Source organism: Meles meles, chromosome 1 (assembly GCF_922984935.1).
Source record: "Meles meles chromosome 1, mMelMel3.1 paternal haplotype, whole genome shotgun sequence".
Classification (NCBI taxonomy): Eukaryota; Metazoa; Chordata; class Mammalia; order Carnivora; family Mustelidae; genus Meles; species Meles meles.
Window position 1 is genome coordinate 200,247,199 of NC_060066.1, and position 17,922 is coordinate 200,265,120.

The window sequence follows — 17,922 nt, forward strand, 5'->3', positions numbered from 1 at the left end:
GAGGTGGGGAGGGGGATGAGGAGATGAGGTCAGAGAGGTAGGTAAGGGCCATATCCCACAGGGCCTAGTAGACTCTGGTGAGGATTTTAGATTATTCTAAGTGAAAGGAAAAGCTGTGAGAGGTGTTTTGTTATGTTATGTTTAAGCAGAATAGAGTCTTGACTATATCAGATATCAGATCAAGACTGATCACATGTTTATAAATTTAATTTGCCACTATCTGGAGAGTGCTGTATATATAGGGGAGAGTTGGTAGCAGGGAGACTTAACGAGGCTGTTGCAGTAGGTAGGGTGAAAGTCCAGTAGCTTGGACCAGGAGCTAGTAGGAGATGTAGAGAGCAGGGGGAGAGTTTCAAGAAGATTTGGAATGGACTTCATAGGACCTGCTGATGGATTTTTTGCAGGTGGGGTGTTAGGGAAAGAGACACCTGGCATGATGGGGTGTTCGGCCTGGGCAGTTGGGTGAATGGCAGTATTGTGAATTGGGGGAAGATGTAAAGAGGAATGAGTTTGGGGAAAGGAGGGTGGGGGGTAGGTACCATCCAGAGTCTGAGAAGATACGGGTATGGGATATCGGTTACACATCCAGGTAGAGAAGTCAGGAAGGCTGTCCGATATGCTTCTGGAATTCAGGGAGGTCATTGCCGGAAATAAAAATTTGGAGGTCATTGATATTAAAAGTCATGGGACTGGAGAAGATTGCCAAAGAAGGGAGGGTACAGGTAAAGAGGAGAGGCCCCGGGACTGTCTCTGGCCAGGTAGAGGAGAAGGCAGGGTGGACTGAGGCTGACCTGTGGACTAGGAAGATCAAGAAAGTGCGATATCCTGAAACCAAGGAAGGAAGAAAGGGTTTTGATGGAGAAAGTGGTTATTTGTGTTAAATGCCATTTGGTGGGTGAGGAAGAGACCACATAGAATTTGGCAGTGTTGAGGCCTTTGGCCCTGATGAACAGTTTTTGAGGAGCGTTGAGGACAGGAGGCTGATTGGCGTGAACTGAGAATGAGGGGTGTGGAAGTGGAGAGCAGAGACCACTTGGTTTTGCTGTGAGGAGACGCAGAGACACTGGGGCTGGCCTAGCTGCAAGGAGGTGTGAGATCAAGGAAGAGTTTATTGTTTCTTTCTTTCTTTTTTTTTTTTAAGATTTTATTTATTTATTGACAGATCACAAGTAGGCAGAGAGGCAGCAGAGAGAGAGGGGGAAACAGGCTCCTCACTGAGCAGAGGGCCCTATGCGGGGCTCGATCCCATGATGCTGGGATCATGACCTGAGCCAAAGGCAGAGGCTTTAACCCACTGAGCCACCCAGGCGCCCCAGTTTCTGTTTTTTTTTTTTAATTAATTATTTTTATTAACATATAATGTATTATTTGCCCCAGGATACAGGTCTGTGAATCATCAGGCTTAAAACTTCCCAGCACTCACCATAGCACATACCCTCCCCCGTGTCCATCACCCAGTCACCTTCTCGACACCCTCCCTCCCCCCAGCAACCCTCAGTTTGTTTTGTGAGATTAAGAGTGTCTTATGGTTTGTCTCCCTCCCAATCCCATCTTGTTCACTTTCCAAATGTGGCCTCTGGATTAATCTGGGAACCTGTTAGAAATACGGACCATCAGGCCCCACTCCAGACCTACAGAGTTCTCGTCTGCACTTCAGGGAATCCCCAGCTGATTCGGGTGCACTTTTCATTCAAGTTTGAGAAGCACTCTTCTAGAGTGTGGCTTCTCAAGCTATAGGTGCTGCAGGGCCAGTTAATTTTTTCCAATCTGGGACCTACATGTGGGACTACTGTGTGCATTTTGTCTGTAACTCACTCCCCATGCGATGCACTGTGTGAGTCGATCAGACCCTCACTGGTCCAGACCCTGTCTGAGAGGTCCTTGGTGCCTGTGCTTGGATGTCACTGCCAGGTCAGCTTGCTTCCCAGATGCCCGGGTGCCTGTCTCAGTTCCATACTCCCACTGGTAGGACTCTGCGAGCCAGGGCTGGCCTGTGCACCGCATGCTTGTTGGGTAGGGGCATTTGAGAGTCTGCGCGGGAGAAAAATGACATAAGCTAGCAGAGGACATTGCTTCTGAAGATAAGAGGGAATCCGATGCATCGTACACATGAAAAGTTGTATGTCATGTATAAGCAAAGCCTTTTCATTGTAACAATAGGGAAAGCAGAATGCTGGTATATAGTTGGACTTGGAGTTAGGAAATGACTGGTCTGAGTGTTGCCTCTTGGGGACAAAGTTATTTAGCTGATAGGGGATGGAGGTTTATTGAGAAAGAAAAAGATGTGCAAGAGTTATTTTGGGGGAGTCGCAGAGTGAACCTAGCAAGGGAAATGTCGTAGGATTGCTGGCAGCGTGGAGGGTTGTGTTTGAGATTTGTGGTGATAAATTTAAAATGCAGGCACCTGGCTGGCTCAGATGGTAGAGAATGCGACTCTTGATCTTAGGGTCATGGGTTCAAGCCCCACGATGGGCATGGAGCCTCCTTAAATTTTTTTAAGATGATGCCAATCAGTAGTTGGCATTATCTCTAGAGACACAGCTTAGTTGGTAACTTAGCTGCTTTGGTGTGGGCCTGGAGAAGTGGTTAGTTTGGTTTAGTGAGAAGAAGTGTAATTAGTTGAATACTACGGTGGGGGCAAGTGAATGAAAGATGTTTGCAAGGGATTGATTATGAGGGAAGTGAGCACACGAAGGGGGCATGTAATACCATTAACTTACTCAACTTCTCTTTTATAAGGTGGGGATAATAGTATGTTTCATAGAGCTGTTGTAAGGATTTAGTGAATTCCTACAAAGTGCCCAGAATGGGGCCTGGGGCATAGTAGGTGCTGTGTACCCCCGCGTGCGGTTCGCTCTTCCTGCCACTGTGCCTCCCGGCCCGGGAGCTGGCCTCCCTCTGCACCTTGGCACCATTGTTCTCTCCTTCCATCTGTGGTCCATACTGAAGCTGAAAGGACCTTTTTGGAATGTACACACTTTACCCCTACTTAGCACTTAACAGACTTTCTGTAGCTCTGGATCAGGACCCAAATCCGTGATTTGGTCTCCAGGTGCCTTGTGTGGCTCTGCATGTGTCTCCATCCTCGTCTCCGGTCATGCGTCTGCTTGTCCCCCCTTCGTTGTCATCCAGTTAGCTCCTTGGGTTCCCTGTGCTCCCTCTTCTACTTAGAAACGCCCTGACAACGCGAGGCAGCCTCTTAGATCTCTCTGTGAATGGGTCAGCTTCTGTTAATTTACTCGTGTGATTCTTTAATCAGCGTTTCCCCGCTGCACTGTACAGTAAATGTCGTGAAGACAGTTCTGTTCCTACTCCCCGTTTTATCCCTGGTGCTCACCTCAGAGCGTGATGCCCGGTAGGCAGTCAGCATCTGTGTGAGTACATGACTGAGTGAAAGAATGCAGAGGCTACCCATCATCAGCTCTTGTCTGTTTGTGATATTTGGGATGTGGATCAGGACTGGCTTTCTTGAAGGTCAGAGCTCAAAGAGTCCTTGGGGAGGTTGTTTAATGCAGAGAAGAAAGCAAATTGTGGGTCAGAAATACCTAGGTGAGAGTCCACATACCAGCTATGTGACTTCGACTCTTTATTTCTTCCTCATTTATAAAATAATCATGGTGGTATTTACCTGAGGGGGCTCCTGTGAAGATTAAATTGGGTAATAAAAGCACTTTCTCGGTTTCTTACTCCTTAGGCTGGGGTTGTGACTTGCTGTTTACATTTGCCATTACCTGCCCTAATCCTTGTGGCCCCTTGATAGCCTAATTAAAGACTCCTAGGAGTGAAAAGGAGCCAGCATGTTCTTCTGATTCAGCCAGCTTTCTAAAGCAGGTCTAAACCCAACAATTTTAGACATGTGGTTCTATTGCAAAGCCCCACAGACACGAGCTAATTGCAAGGAAGCCTAGTCTCAATTATAGCCTACTTGTTGGAAAAGGAAACGGCGGGCAGGTGGCGGTCCTTGAGGGCCTGCTTCTAAATAGATGCCCTAATCACAAGCTAGTCTTATCAATTGTTTATTAATAAGTGGTTCCAAAGTGTTTGAAAGTTCTTAAATCCTTTCTTTCTAATTTTAATCTCGTTTAGACTCTTGGTTCTTTGTTAGGTGAAGTTTCTTTGGTAAGCTTTCTTTGGTTTCTTTGGTGAAGCTCAGAGATGGGATTACTGGATTCTAGTCCTGTCTCTGTTACCATAAAAGAGTCCCAGGTCTTAATCTGTTTGCTCATCTGTCATGTGGGGGATAAGAGTATCTGCCTTCTTGTCCCAAGAGTTACATGGATAAAAGAGTTATCCTGGGAGAGTCAGACATTATTATTATTTTAAAGGTTTATTTATTTGAGAAAGAGTATGTGAGTGGTGGAGAGGGGCAGAGGGAGATGGAGAGACAAAGTCGAGCAGCCTCTGTGCTGCGCGTGGAGCCTGACACAGGGCTGGATCTCATGACCCTGAGATCATGTACCTGAGCCGAAACCAAGAGTCGAAACCAAGAGTCGGAAGCTTGACGGACTGCACCACCCAGGGGGCCCAAATTGAACACGATTTTAGCAGACCTCCATCATAGATAGGTATTGATATCTGTTATTAATGTAAAATTTAAGAATTAATAATAAGACTGTTAATTTATTCTTTAAAAAATGAATAATAGTATAACCCTGAGGTAGTCTAGTAAGTCATGTGACTTGGAACATTACCACTTTTGCCTTTGGGACCTATTATTGATAATTTCTTCAAGGACACACAGAGATAGCATATTAAAGATTCATAGAAAGGCCCTTAAATATGTGTTCAAGAAAGGCCCTTAAATATGATTTTTGTCTTGAGTGTTTTGTTTGGCTAATGAAACGGAGACTCAGATGAGTATGAAAGACTTGGGTGAACTTGACAGTGTGTCAGGTGGCTGTGAATTCCCTATTCCAGGCTCCTCACCCTTTCCCCAGTTTCCCACTTGCTCCGGATTCTGCCCCCCTCGTGGGCAGGTGGGATGGGGCTCAGGGGGCATTGAGAAAAAAGCAGGGCTTTCAGACCTGTCTTCTGCAGCCTGTGTTTTTCCCCTAGTCTTGAACTCCAGCTTGAAGTGACTTGAGTGTGGGAAGCTGGTCAGGGATGGCGTTCAGATTGAGCTGCTTCTACCAACGTGGGTGGCGCTGGGTTGGCTCTCCCCAAGCTGCTGCCACTTTTCAGCCCCAGACCCAGTGACGGGGCTCACTCTGTCCTGCCATCAGCTTGTTTGTGGGTTGGCTCTTTGGTGAAGAGATTGCAAAGGGCAGAAAAAACATAAATCCCTCCTCGCTTTTTTCCCTGAACACTCCTCAGAATGCTCCCTCAACAATTCTAGCGGAAAAAATGATTGTCTCCTCACTTTCTGCTTCTCAGCAGACACAGCCGGGCACCAGATTGGACTCCTAGGACTTGGGGTAGTTTGGCTCTCTCAGGTTTAAATTTTTATCCCGCCCTCTCATTTGCCATCTTCAGCTTGGTTCCTGGCTCACATTCGGAAGACCTCAGAAAGTTAATGAGTTGAAAGGAGGGTGGCCTGCTGCAGCAGAATTGCAGGGTCGTAGTGTCTGCGGGATCCTTAGTTAGTCTGGTTCTCTCTGGTGATCGAAAGTCAAGGTGTCACTGTGTCACTCCGGCGAAGGGCTGAAGGGTGTTTCTTCTAGAGACTGCGGCGGATAGCCCAGAGTTTTTCAGTTTAGATAATTTCTCTTGATCTGCAGATATCATGGACTCTTCTCAGCCATCACCGATCTGTTCGTAAGCCCATTCAAAGGATTTTGTGTGGCTGTTTCAGGTACTACATTTCTGTTCTGAAATTGCCACATTTCAAATAAAAATGTTTTCACTTCCTCTGCTTAGTTGTAATTGCTGCTTTAATGTCCTTGTCTGGTAATTCCCGTATTTGGATCATCTTGGAGTTGCCCTCTGCTAATGATCTTTTTCCTTGCAAATGGATGTAGTTTCTCTAGTTCTTCACGTGATCTGGGACTGTAGCCCGAACAGGAATGCGTGTGGATGTTATGCTGGGGAGACCCTGATTTCTGGTGATGTTTTTATTTTAGCAGACGGTTACCTCTGCAGGGTCTATCTCTCCTGTGGGGAGGGAGGTGTGCACTCAAATCTTAGTCCAGTGCTTCAGTCCTTGGCTGAGGTGCTGGGGTTCTGCCCTGCGCGTGCACGGTTCGGGGCTCAGCTAGAGGTTTGGATGGAGTTCACACAGAGCGCCTGGGACTTTGCTCCTCTGGCCCTCTTCTCTCTTATTTCCTCTTACCTGTGGCTGCTCTGGACTCTGTCTGTGGTTCCTCCAGAGATAAAGCCTGGAGTTTGTTTTTTGATTGGCTCTGCTGCCGGTCTGCCCTCTGATGAAAGCTCCGAACCTGGGGAACTGTCCCGTCCCAGCCCCTTCTCCCAGTTTTTGACTCCTCTCCTAGATCTGCCTTTGTTCACTTCAGATAGTTTTTTACGTTTTATCCAGAGTTCATCGTTGTCTGTCGGAGGATGGTACTGGAGCCAGAATTACCTAGTAGCATTTTTATCCATTATCAAAGTGCTTTGGCAACAAACGTGATACATATTTAAGAGAGTTTCAGTCTGCAGCAGTCAGATGAGGTTGATCGGACACATTTTGTTCAGTGCAGCGTGTGAGCTCAGGTGAACTCAGCGGTGTTCATTTTAACTTGCTTCGCAACCTCGGCTAGGTCTCTTCTCACTTAGGGAAGCGGGACTCACTTTCTCCTCTGGCGCATGAGGCAGCTGGACTCCCCATGAACTGTAAGGGTCCTTTCTTCTCTGCTTCTGGACAGGCAGACACACAGACAGACACTACCCACACACGCAGACTGCTACCACTGTCTCCAGCAAAAGTGAACGACGAGAAATAGCAGAAGGGGTGCCAGAGGGAAGTGGTATGGGTGGGTCTTGCGGGGCGGGACGGGCTCTGAATTTGCAACAGCGCAGAGTCTGCGGAGTCTACAGTCCTCCTCTTGTTCTGGGGACAGAAGGCCAGTATGCCAAGGATGCAAGAAATAAGTGACATTCAGGAGCAAAGGAAAGCACTTGTTTGCTGCTTTTGCTTTCATCCCTTAGAAATAAGGAGAGAATGTAGACAGTTGAAAATAAATCCAGATCATCGGAGTTCCTGTTTGTTTGATTCTGGGCAGCGCATTCTATCGTGTTTTGAAAGGAATAGCCCCCTGGGCCTTAGTGGCTGGCCGGGAAATGTGGCAGGAGGCCGTGGGGACAGCAGCTCTCAGCAGTGGTGCTGCTGTCATTGTTGGGCCGTGTGGAGACAAAGCAGATTGAAATAGCAATTATACATGGTGTACTTAGACTGACTTTTTAAAAAGTGTGGGGTGGGGGGGCTAAAACTTATCCCACACCACTCAGGCCATCCCTTGGGTGCTGACCCTGGTGTAGATCCTTTTTCCTACTTTTCTATTTTTATTGCCTGTCACTCCTTCTTTTTTGTTCTGGTCTTACTGGCTTGAGGCTTCAGGCTCTCATCTTTCTTTTAAAGATTTACTTTTTTATTTATTTGAGAGAGCGAGCATGTGCAAGAGTGGGGAGGGACAGAGGGAGAGAAAGGATCAATGAGGAGCCTGATGGGGGACTCGATCTCACAACCCTGAGATCATGATCTGAGCCAAAACCAAGGCTTGGATGCTCAACCAACTGAGCCACCTAGGTGGCCCCCTCATGTTTCTTTTAAAGCCATTTGAAAAAGTATCGGGGCGCCTGGGTGGCTCAGTGGGATAAAGCCTCTGCCTTCGGCTCGGGTCATGATCCCAGGGTCCTGGGATCGAGGCCCACATCAGGCTCTCCGCGGGGAGCCTGCTTCCTCCTCTCTCTCTGCCTGCCTCTCTGCCTAGTTGTGATTTCTCTCTGTCAAATAAATAAAATATTAAAAAAAAAAAAAAGTATCACTCAGTTATCTGTTTTCAGCCTTCTCACTCTCTAGGAGCACAGAGGCAGGGATGGACTCTGCCGTGTGTTAATGGGGTTGGTAGTGGAGGTGTGGGAGTCAGACTGAAGGAACCAACAGCCTCGGAAAGAGGTCACAAGGTAGTCTGTGGGATGTGCAGTCCTGATGAAAGAAGGGAGTTAGTTTGTGTTTAAGATCCAAGTATAGAAACTTTACTTCCAGTGCAGAAGGTATCTTTCCTTTCTTTGGCAAGACAAGGATAGACAGAAGTTTGCCCCAGATCTTCTCCCTCCAGTAATTCTTCTGAAACATTTTAGGGGTAATACTCAGTGGGTTAGTAGATCTTTCGGGTCTCTGGCAGAACGCTCGTTTTAAAACCAGAGGGTAATTTGCAGACAGAGAAGCTCTATTTGGTTCTAATTGATACTGGGTGGTTCAAGGGCCTTTTGAAGGACCACATCTAGAAGGCAGCCCTATGAGGGTCAGCCTGGTGAAGGGGCTTTCTTGTTAGACAGGCGTCAGTTTAAATCCTGACGGCCATTTATTAGCAAGCTGTAAGACCTTGGACAAATCACTGACTTCTTGAAATTTAGATTCTTTCTTAGGGGATGATATTATTGTATTATTGTCTTGTATAAAATATAAAACATATTGCTTAGGGTGTGGTAGGTACTCCACAGATGTTTGGGTTTTTTTCCTTACCCATCTTCTAGAACATCGTATTTTTAGTGGAATCCTGGCTTTAGCTCTAAGCAGTTGTGTGACTCACCCTTTCCAAATTTCAGTTTTTTCCCTTAAATTGAGGGTATTTAACTAGTTGATTTCTGAGATCCCTCCCAAGCTGTAAAGCTGTAAGATGTCATGAGTTTTAGACTTTTGGGGACTATGGAGGCAGTCCACTTAAGTCACTTAAAGTGCGGTCTGACTTGAGACCATCTGAAAGGAAAGGGGAAATCACCTCTCCCTTCGGCTCGGTCTTGGTACAGTTCCCGCTTTACCTATGTCTTGCTTTCTGCTTTCTGTTTATATTCTGCCCAGGTCAAGAGGCAGCTGCCATTGAAAGATAGCGAGTGCCTGTTTCCAAGACAGCAAGCACCAGGGGAGCCACCAGAGGCATTAACAGAAAGCTTAAATTACCTAAATGGTAAGTATATGGTAGAGTGAAGCCTGGCCAACCCTATGGAATCGCGTGGTGTCTGAAGTCTCTGTAATTCCTGCACTGCTGCAAGAGGCGGAGGAAAGTTAATACTTGTTGTTGAACCAAACACTGTGCTAAGTACTTAATTTTTTTTTTTTTAAGATTTTATTTGTTCATTTGAGGGAGAGAGAGCCCAAATTGGGGGGAGGCGGAGAGGGAGAGGGACAAGCAGACTCTGTGCTCAGCAGGGAGCCTGACGTGGGGCTCCATCCCAGGACCCTGAGATGATGACCTGAGCTGGAGGCAGACACTTGGCTGACTGAGCCACCCAGGCGGCCCCCTTCATTTGTTTTCTAATGTAATCAGCCAACCAGCCAACCTACCCAAGGTAAAAAAGTCCTTGGATTTAGTCAACAACTTTCAGAAATAGGTCTGGCCAGCACTTTAAGTTTCACACAGGGAGTGAAGGGGAGGACTGGATTTCACTTTTCATTGTACCAGAATGTTTCTCTTTTGAGAAAGTTACTTTTTTTGGTTGAGACAGTGACTGACTCACTCATTAAAAAGCAAAGCAGGGGCGCCTGGGTGGCTCAGTGGGTTAAAGCCTCTGCCTTAGGCTCAGGTCATGATCCCAAGGTCCTGGGATTGAGCCCCACATCAGGCTCTCTGCTAGGCAGGGAGCCTGCTTCCTTCTCTCTCTGCCTACTTGTGATCTCTTTCTGTCAAATAAATAAATAAAATCTTGGTGGTGGGGGGGAAGCAAAGCAGAGGTGCCTGGGTGGCTCAGTGGATTAAGCCTCTGCCTTCAGCTCAGGTCATCTCAGGGTCCTGTGATTGAGTCCCAGTTGTGCTGTCTGCTCAGCAGGGAGCCTGCTTCCTCCTCTCTCTCTGCCTACTTGTGATCTCTCTCTGTCAAATAAATAAATAAAATCTTGAAAAAAAAAGGCAAAGCAAAATAAACAAAAACCCCTTGTGGTTGACAGCTTAGCTCCTTTTCCTGGCCCTTCTGGGTTCTGCACGCTAGTTATTTTATTGATTATTTATTTATATATTGATTTTTATTTTATTGGTTTTTGCTGCCCAAGGCAGAGTGCAGTGAGGAAGTAGAAGGAGCTCACACTTGTGTGGCCAAAGGACCGAATGGAGGGGTCTGGGTCATCAGTGGTAGCTGGAGAATGGCTAGAGGAAGGTTCTCTGGAAAGGGAAAGCCATGGGGAGGCCGAAGACTGAGTCTGGGACCTGGTTCTAGGCATAGCAGTGACAGGACAGGATGTAGGAAAGGAATCTCAGCAAGACCTCTCACTCTCAGGGTGACCCCTCCCAGGAAAGGGGGTACGTCACACATAGCTCAGGCTCTTATTAAGGGGGTGGGAAACTTCAAGGCAAACTCTTGCCCTGTTACTTGACTCACGATTCTTGGCGTGCCTGGGTAGCTCAGTTAAGCAAGCGTCTGCCTTTGGCTCAGGTCATGATCTCCAGGTCCTGGGATTGAGTCCCGTGTCAGGCTCCGTGCTCAGCGGGGAGCCTGCTTCTCCCTCTTGCTCTGATTTTCCCCTCTGCTTGTTCTCTCTCCCAAATAAATAAATAAAAATGTTTAAAAAAATTGGTTCAGGATTCTTGTTCTGTTCCTTTCCCTAGAGTATTTTTCCTCCCTTAGGGGACTGGGTGAGGAAACTCGTTCTGGTTGGGTGGTGTGGCAGCCGGCATTCATTGTTCGTTGATCTTTCGGATGGTTTCAGTCTCTTCATGGGAGCAGCAGTGTTTTGTTCCTACGTGTGTTTTTATGTTTCAAGTTTTTAGGTAAGTTCTACTTTGTTACTATATAGTGTAATAATAGTTTCAGGAGTAGAATTTAGTGATTCATCACTTGCATACAACACCCAGTGCTCACCACAAGTGCTCTCCTTACTGCCCAGCCCCCGCCCACCTCCTCTCCAGCAGCATGTGTTCTGTGTAGTTAAGAAGCACCTGTGGTTTTTAATATACTTGCTGAATTTGACAGGGCAGGTAATCATTTTCTTTGACAATTGTTCATACCTATTGTTCGTAGAGTACTTTGTTATGTCCTGGGCTTATGTTCTAGTGATACACAATGACCACTTACTCCATGCCTAGCACAATTCTTGGAGCTAAACAGCTCTCAACAAAACAATAATGTAGCACTAAACAAACCAGGAAAAGTCCTTGCTCTCAAGGATTCTATACTGAAGGGTAGAAACATAAAAAGAGAAAATAAATAACTAGATAGAAACAAACGGGTGAGTAGAGAAATAGTGTCCGCTAGGTGATATATGCTCAGAAGGACAAAAGCCGGGTAAGGTGGCCAAGGGATAAGGGAGCTTGGGGGCTGCTCCTTGACGTAAGGAGATCAGGAAGGGCCTCTGAGGAGGTGATAGTTTCTTTCTTTCTTTCTTTCTTTTTTTTTTTTTTTTTATTTGACAGAAAGAGAGATCACAAGTAGACAGAGAGGCAGGCAGAGAGAGAGAGAGGGAAGCAGGCTCGCCGCTGAGCAGAGAGCCCAATGCGGGACTCGATCCCAGGACCCTGAGATCATGACCTGAGCCAAAGGCAGCAGCTTAACCCACTGAGCCACCCAGGCGCCCCGAGGTGATAGTTTCAGGCAAGGTCTGAAAGAGGTGAGGGATCCAGCCAGGGATATCTGGGAGAAAAGCATCCTAGGCAGAGGAACAGCAGGTTTAAGAGCCCTGAGGTATGAGCCTTGACAAGGAGGCCTGTGTGGCTGGAGTGGAGTGGGAGGGAAGGAGTAGTCGGAGGAAGAGCAGGGAAGCAGTGGGGCCCAGGTCAGGGAGCCGCTCAGAGCCCGGGTAGGACCCCTGGAGCGTGTTTTATTCTGAGTGAGATGGGGGAGGCACTGGAGAGTCAGAGCAGAGGGTGAATGAGCTGACTTCTGTTTTGAAAGGCTTCGTCTGGTTGCTGTGGGAGAATAGACTGGTGGGGGGCGGAGGGGAGGGCAAGGCAGGCAGTGTGAAGTAAGACAGACCAGTTAGGAAGGTCTTGCCCTGATCAGTACAGTCTAGGGGAGGGGTGATGGCTTGGATTAGGGTCCTAGGGTGTGTAGCCAGAAAGCAGTGGATTCTGGACTTATTTTGAAGGTAGAGTCAAATTCTGATTCTCCCTGTTGAAATGTTTGATTTCTCTGGACTTAACCTTTAGGTCACATGAGTTTGAGGGCATCAGTGGACACTTGACAGTAATCCCTGGTGAAATTCTAAAACTGAGCAGAGGATGAGAACACAGTGTCCCCTAGAAGCCACTTGTGTTCCCTAAGTAAGCCATGCTAACTGATAACAGTTCTTTGTTTTCTTTAAGCTCTGCCTTGTCTTTTTTTTTTTTTTTTTTTTTAAGATTTTATTTATTTATTTGAGAGTGAGAGATTGAGAGAATGAGCTGGGGAGGGACAGAGGGAGAAGCAGACTCCCCTCAGAGCAGGGAACCTGACATGGGACTTGATCCTAGGACACTGGGATCATGACCTGAGCTGAAGGTGGTTGCTTAACCAACTGAGCCACCCAGGCACCCATGGTGTGCCTTGTTTTTATTTAAACTATAGCATCACTACAAGTTATAGAAATACAGAAAATAAAAATAATGGGGGAAAAAATCAGACCATCCATAGATGATTACTGCATATAACGTTTTGTTGTATATCAGGACAATTCATTTTTGCAAGGATTCTAGGCTAGATGGTCCGGAATATGCTACGGAGATACTGTGGTGTTAGTACTACAGTTAGGTATTTAACACTTTCTCATGTGATCCCAAGACAAAATTTTGGGCTGGCTTACTAGTAGGTATTATGTAAGTATTAATAATGGATCAGTGTTTACCAAGAGGGACTGTTTTCAGTGGAGTTCTGGATGGCTGTTCTTCGTTACATTTTAACAGTTTGGAATAAGTGTCAGATAGAGAAAAGATATGCCTGTCATATTTGCAGTGAATATTTGCAAGCCGGAATGTGTAGAAGTATTTAGAGAATTGAAACTGTTGATTGAAGCTAACTTTCAAGTGGTTGAAATGTGAAAAATGGTTAATAATTTAAGCTATAACTGATGTGGCACTTAAGATGGACAGGTACTAGTCTAAGCACGTCATGTATTAACTCATTCACACTTTCAGTAACCCTCAAAGGTAGGTATTGAAGCACAGAGAAGTCAAGTAACTTATCTGAGATCACACAGCTAGTAAGTGACAAAATCAGAGTTTGAATTGAGGCTGTCTAGCTACAGTGTCTGTTAATCTTTAATCCTTATACCATGCTGCCTATAAAAGATATAAGAAATAAGTCCTATATTTAGGTTATTAAAATTAATTGGACTTAATAACAGTTTATTTTTTTTTAAAAATTCAGTATGGGGGCACCTGGGTGGCTCAATGGGTTAAAGCCTCTGCCTTCTGCTCAGGTCATGATCCCAGGGTCCTGGGATCGAGCCCCGCATCGGGCTCTCTGCTCGGCGGGGAGCCTGCTTACTCCTCACTCTCTGCCTGTCTCTCTGCCTACTTGTGATCTCTCTCTGTCAAATAAATAAAATCTTTTAAAAAAAATTCAGTATGAACCTACAAACTGGTAGTGTGGCTGCCAGATTAGTTCATGCAGTCTTAGGTTCATTATTAAAGCTGGATTAACCAGGTCATCTTTCAAATCCTCCCGCACCCCTTTACTCCACGGGTACTGCCTTAGTTCAGGCCTTATTCTGTCTCTTGCCTTGACTATTACAATAGCTGCCTAGTTTATCCTGTCAGACTGATCTTTCACAAATGCAGCTCTTTTTTGTTTTGTTTTGTTTTAGATTTATTTATTTATTAGAGAGAGAGAGAGAATGAGTTCATGGTGTGGGGAGGAGCAGAGGCAGAGGGAGAGAGAAACTTCATGGAGTCCAATGTGGGGCTCCGTCTCACGATGGTGAGATCATGACCTAAGCCAAAACCAAGAGTTGGATGCTTAAGGGACCTCCCCCCAGGCCCCCCACAAATGCAGCTCTCATTGTGTGGCTCCCTTGCGGAAATCCCTTTGTCCCAAGCATGTTGCTTCCCATGGCCATTTGTAGACATGTAGGATGTGTTGAGGAGGGTCTGTACAGCGGTGGTCTTTTTATTTCCTTGTTGAATTAGTTGGCCACATTGAAGAGATTGAGATATAAGTAGCACAAGATTTCCCCTTTTAGCCAGTATCCTCCCAGGCCCCGTCACTCATTGACATTACTGGCCTGACCTCTTTGACATTTACATTTGTAACCTGGGGCAATAGTCTGGGTTTCTTTCCTTGAATGCAGTACCCAGATCTGGAGACAATTCCTTAGATATAGTTTGGTCAGTACAGGACACAGTAGCTTCAGTTATTTTCCAAACATTCGTAAGTTTCCTTGCCTTGCTCCATCAGTGTTGTGTGCCCATGAAGGGAAAATAAGGATGACAAAGTCCCTGGCCTCGGAGCCCCGAGCCCAGGAGAGGAGTACAAGCATCGAGCAAGGGAGCACGGTGGGCACAACGGCAGGAGCTCCCACACGGCATAGGGCGCCGCACTATGTTGCGGGGGGGTGGGGCTGTCTGAAGACATGAGAGGACCGGCCGCTCCGTGAGAGATGGTCTCACTGGAACGAGGCGGAGGCCACCCGAAGGAAGGGGAGAAGCTGAGAGCGCACTTGTAGACTCGTTCCTCAGACATGGCCACCTGAGCCTCTGTGCCTGCTGGCGGGTCGCGAGGGTCCCTGCGTTGCGCCATCTGCCCTCCAGCCTCACCAGTTACCCGCTCTCCTCCTCCTCATGCCTCTCCGCTCCGTCTTGTGGGGGGAAGCTTCCCAGATGCAGTGATGTTTTGTCCCTTTCTGCTTCTCTCCTCCCTCCCTCCTTCTTTCTTTCCTTCCAAAAACAGTTATTTTATACCCTTTACGCACTGGACACCATGCAGAGTTTGAAGAGACAGCAGTAAAAAGCATGTGCAAACGAAAACCTGCGTTTCTGGCGTCATGGAGTCTACATTCTAGTAGAAAGGGTCAGGCAGTAACCAAGTAGTTAAGTGTGCTTAAAAAGAAAGAAAGAAAGAAAAGGAGCTGTCCAAAGTTGGAATGATTGTCTGGGGAAGAAAGACATGTCCTGCCTGTTGTTACAAGTGTTTGAACAGGAGTGGAGTGGCTACTCCGAAGGTACTTTCTGCAGAGAGCGGGAGGTTAGATCACAGGGTCTCTCAGTCCTTTCCCACCTGGGGAATCTTTCTGTGCTAGGTCGGCTCCTAACGCTTGAGGTTTGCATATCGAAAAGACATGAATTTGTGCTTCTGGGAAAAATAATCGAAGCCCAGTCATGACATAGAAGCCCTGAGGAAGAAGGGGAGATGTGGACAGCCCAAGAGTTTAAGACACGTGACCAGAAGTGGTCAGGAGGAAGCTGCTTAAACACAGTCTTCCCATTTTTCTTTCTATTGGGGGTTGGCAAATAGTAGTCCACAGGCCCACTGCCTGTTGTTGTAAATCAAATTGATTACAAATTTACAACGATTAGAAATTTACAACGATTTACATTGTTAAAAACAACGATGTCGAGCACTTACACATTGGGTACAGTTGCTTCATGCTATAGTGGCAGAATTGAGTAGTTGGGACAGACCCCAACTTAGGCCTTACAAAACCTAAACTATTTACTATTTAAGTTGTCTACTTCTGTGGATACTATCATACTTTCCAAAGTTGAAGTGTAATTAACACGCAGCATGGTGTTAGTTTCAGGTATATGACATATCGGCTCCGCCCTTCTACTCCGTGCTCCCCACAGTCGGTACTGGCAGACTCTGAAGACGGAGCTTGCCGACCCCTTCCTTTCAGGGACTGTTGGGAAGAGGAAGTGTGAATCATGGTAGCTGTGTTGGGGGAAAAGGCAGGGCAGGTTTGATTATGTTCTATTTCAGACTTTCCTGGCCCAGGAGGACAGGAAGAAGAGCCAGCCTCCGAGGTGCTGGGTAGAGCCATTGGAAACCGGGTTCAAGAGCTTTGGCAGAAAGGAACCCTGAGTGAGCGGGAATTGGTGCTGGATCCTTCTAGGGTGAACTTGGAACTGAGTTATACGCTGGTGGGGGGCATGTTGGCACTAAAGGATGGGACAACCCTTCCCTCTCTTCACTTTCCTATGATTCCTGAGGTTTACTGTCAGTCATTTCCTTCCCAGAACCCACCCTTGGGCACAGTCAGTCAGTTCTTCCGGCTTCCAGTGCAGCATGTATCAAGTGGTAAACTGTGGACCGTAGGAGGACAGGAAGCAGGAGGATCGGCGCTGTATGGTTGGTCTAGGACTGTCGGGGAGGCTGCTTTGTTTTTGTTTTATGATTGGTTCTCTTTTGTCCAAGGGCCGGGCAAGGGTCAGGTCATGATAATCTGTCTAGCACTTGGCAAAAATACTAGGTGCATCACAGGTGTTCCATAGATGTCTATTTAAGTAAATGAATTTTACCTGGATGAACTAGAGCATGTGGGAGGCACTGGGAAGAGAGGTGTCTACCGCTTCCTTTTGGATGGTGTTGGAGGTAGCAAAGCATTTCCGACTCCGGTTATGCTTAGGGCCAACAGAGCAGAGAAAAGTGACATTCTGACCCCATTTTCAGTCAATATTCTTGTTTTCTCTGGGTGAAGAAGGGCTGATTTGGGTGAGAGGCTATTTCTAGGAGGATTTTCCGGATGAAACTTAACCTTAGGTCTGCACAGGACTTTTCAGAGTTCTTTAGCAGACTGTTTTTTTGTTTTTTTGCTGTGAGGTAGGTCAGGTTGGTATTTTATTTGCTCAGAGGAAGGTTGGGGCACAGAGATCACTGATTTGGCCAACAGGGTAACATTCTTAAAAGAATACGGATTATGGAAGTAGACTTGGGTTCACCATCTGGCTGTCCTCCTTGCTAGCCGTGTGACCTTCGGAGGTCAGAGGTCCCAATCCCATAATGTTATTGTGAAGGCTGAGTAGAATAGTAGTGGATAGCTACTGTTGGTTGTGACTTATGCGCAGGGCATTCTGCTCAGTCCCTTATATCTCCTGGGATTACCATAGTTTGTGGAAGAGAGAGCCTCAGAGAGGTAATTTGTTTTAAGAAAAAGTAAGTGGTAGATCTGGGATTCTTAGAGAAAGCATTTATGCTATATGTATTTATTAATTATTTAATATATTGTCTGTAGTACAGTAATGCTCCACTGGGGGTTGTCCTCTGCACCTTTTGGTTACTGGTCTGTGTATAATCAGAGCTCCTCACTTTGTAAAAATGCTTCAGAGTTTCTGGGAAGATGATTCTATACAATGGAAAGAATCCTAAAGAGACAGTCGGGAGACTAAAGTCCTTACCTTTAGTCTTTTAGAGTTTAGAGTTGCCAGAGAAACCACAGTATTTACCTCTGAGTCTCAGTTTGCTCATTTTTAAAACAAGGGCATTGGGCCAGATAGGAGGTGGTTTTATTATAAATCAAAGCAGTGGAACTCTTTATTGTCATATGGGGGAACCCAGTACGTTAAGAAACCAATAGGAGTTCCTTTGGTTGATGAAGTGAATGACGGAGCTGAAGCTTGGCCTGCTCAGATCTTCTCTCTTGTCTTTGCCCTGGATGACCTCTGAGGGGATTCGCTGAGCCTAGTTGGAAAACCAGTGGACTAAATGATCTTTGAACTATATTTTGGCTCTGAAATCCCATTCTACGGAGTGGAAGAAGATCCAGATTTTCTTTTTCCCCTTCTTTCCAACACGTGGTCCAATAACTAGAGCTAGAAAGCCTATGAATGATGTGGGTTTTTTGGTATTTAGGCCCCATTTCTATGCATAGACCTGAAAGCCAGAAGGGGCAGTGTTCGAGCAGGGAAAAGCCCCCAGGAAAAAGCCCCC

The 17,922-nt window shown here is 46.4% G+C and overlaps 1 protein-coding gene across 5 annotated transcripts in view; it reads left to right on the forward strand.

Moving 5' to 3' along the window:
* LUZP1 (leucine zipper protein 1) overlaps positions 1 to 17,922 on the forward strand; it is a 102,356-nt gene that overhangs the window by 62,440 nt on the left and 21,994 nt on the right. For all 5 annotated transcript variants that reach the window (XR_006820874.1, XM_046023701.1, XM_046023687.1 and 2 more), the window contains exon 2: positions 8,957 to 9,062. The gene's annotated coding sequence lies outside the window, so the exon portion shown is untranslated. The remainder of the gene's footprint in view (positions 1 to 8,956; positions 9,063 to 17,922) is intronic.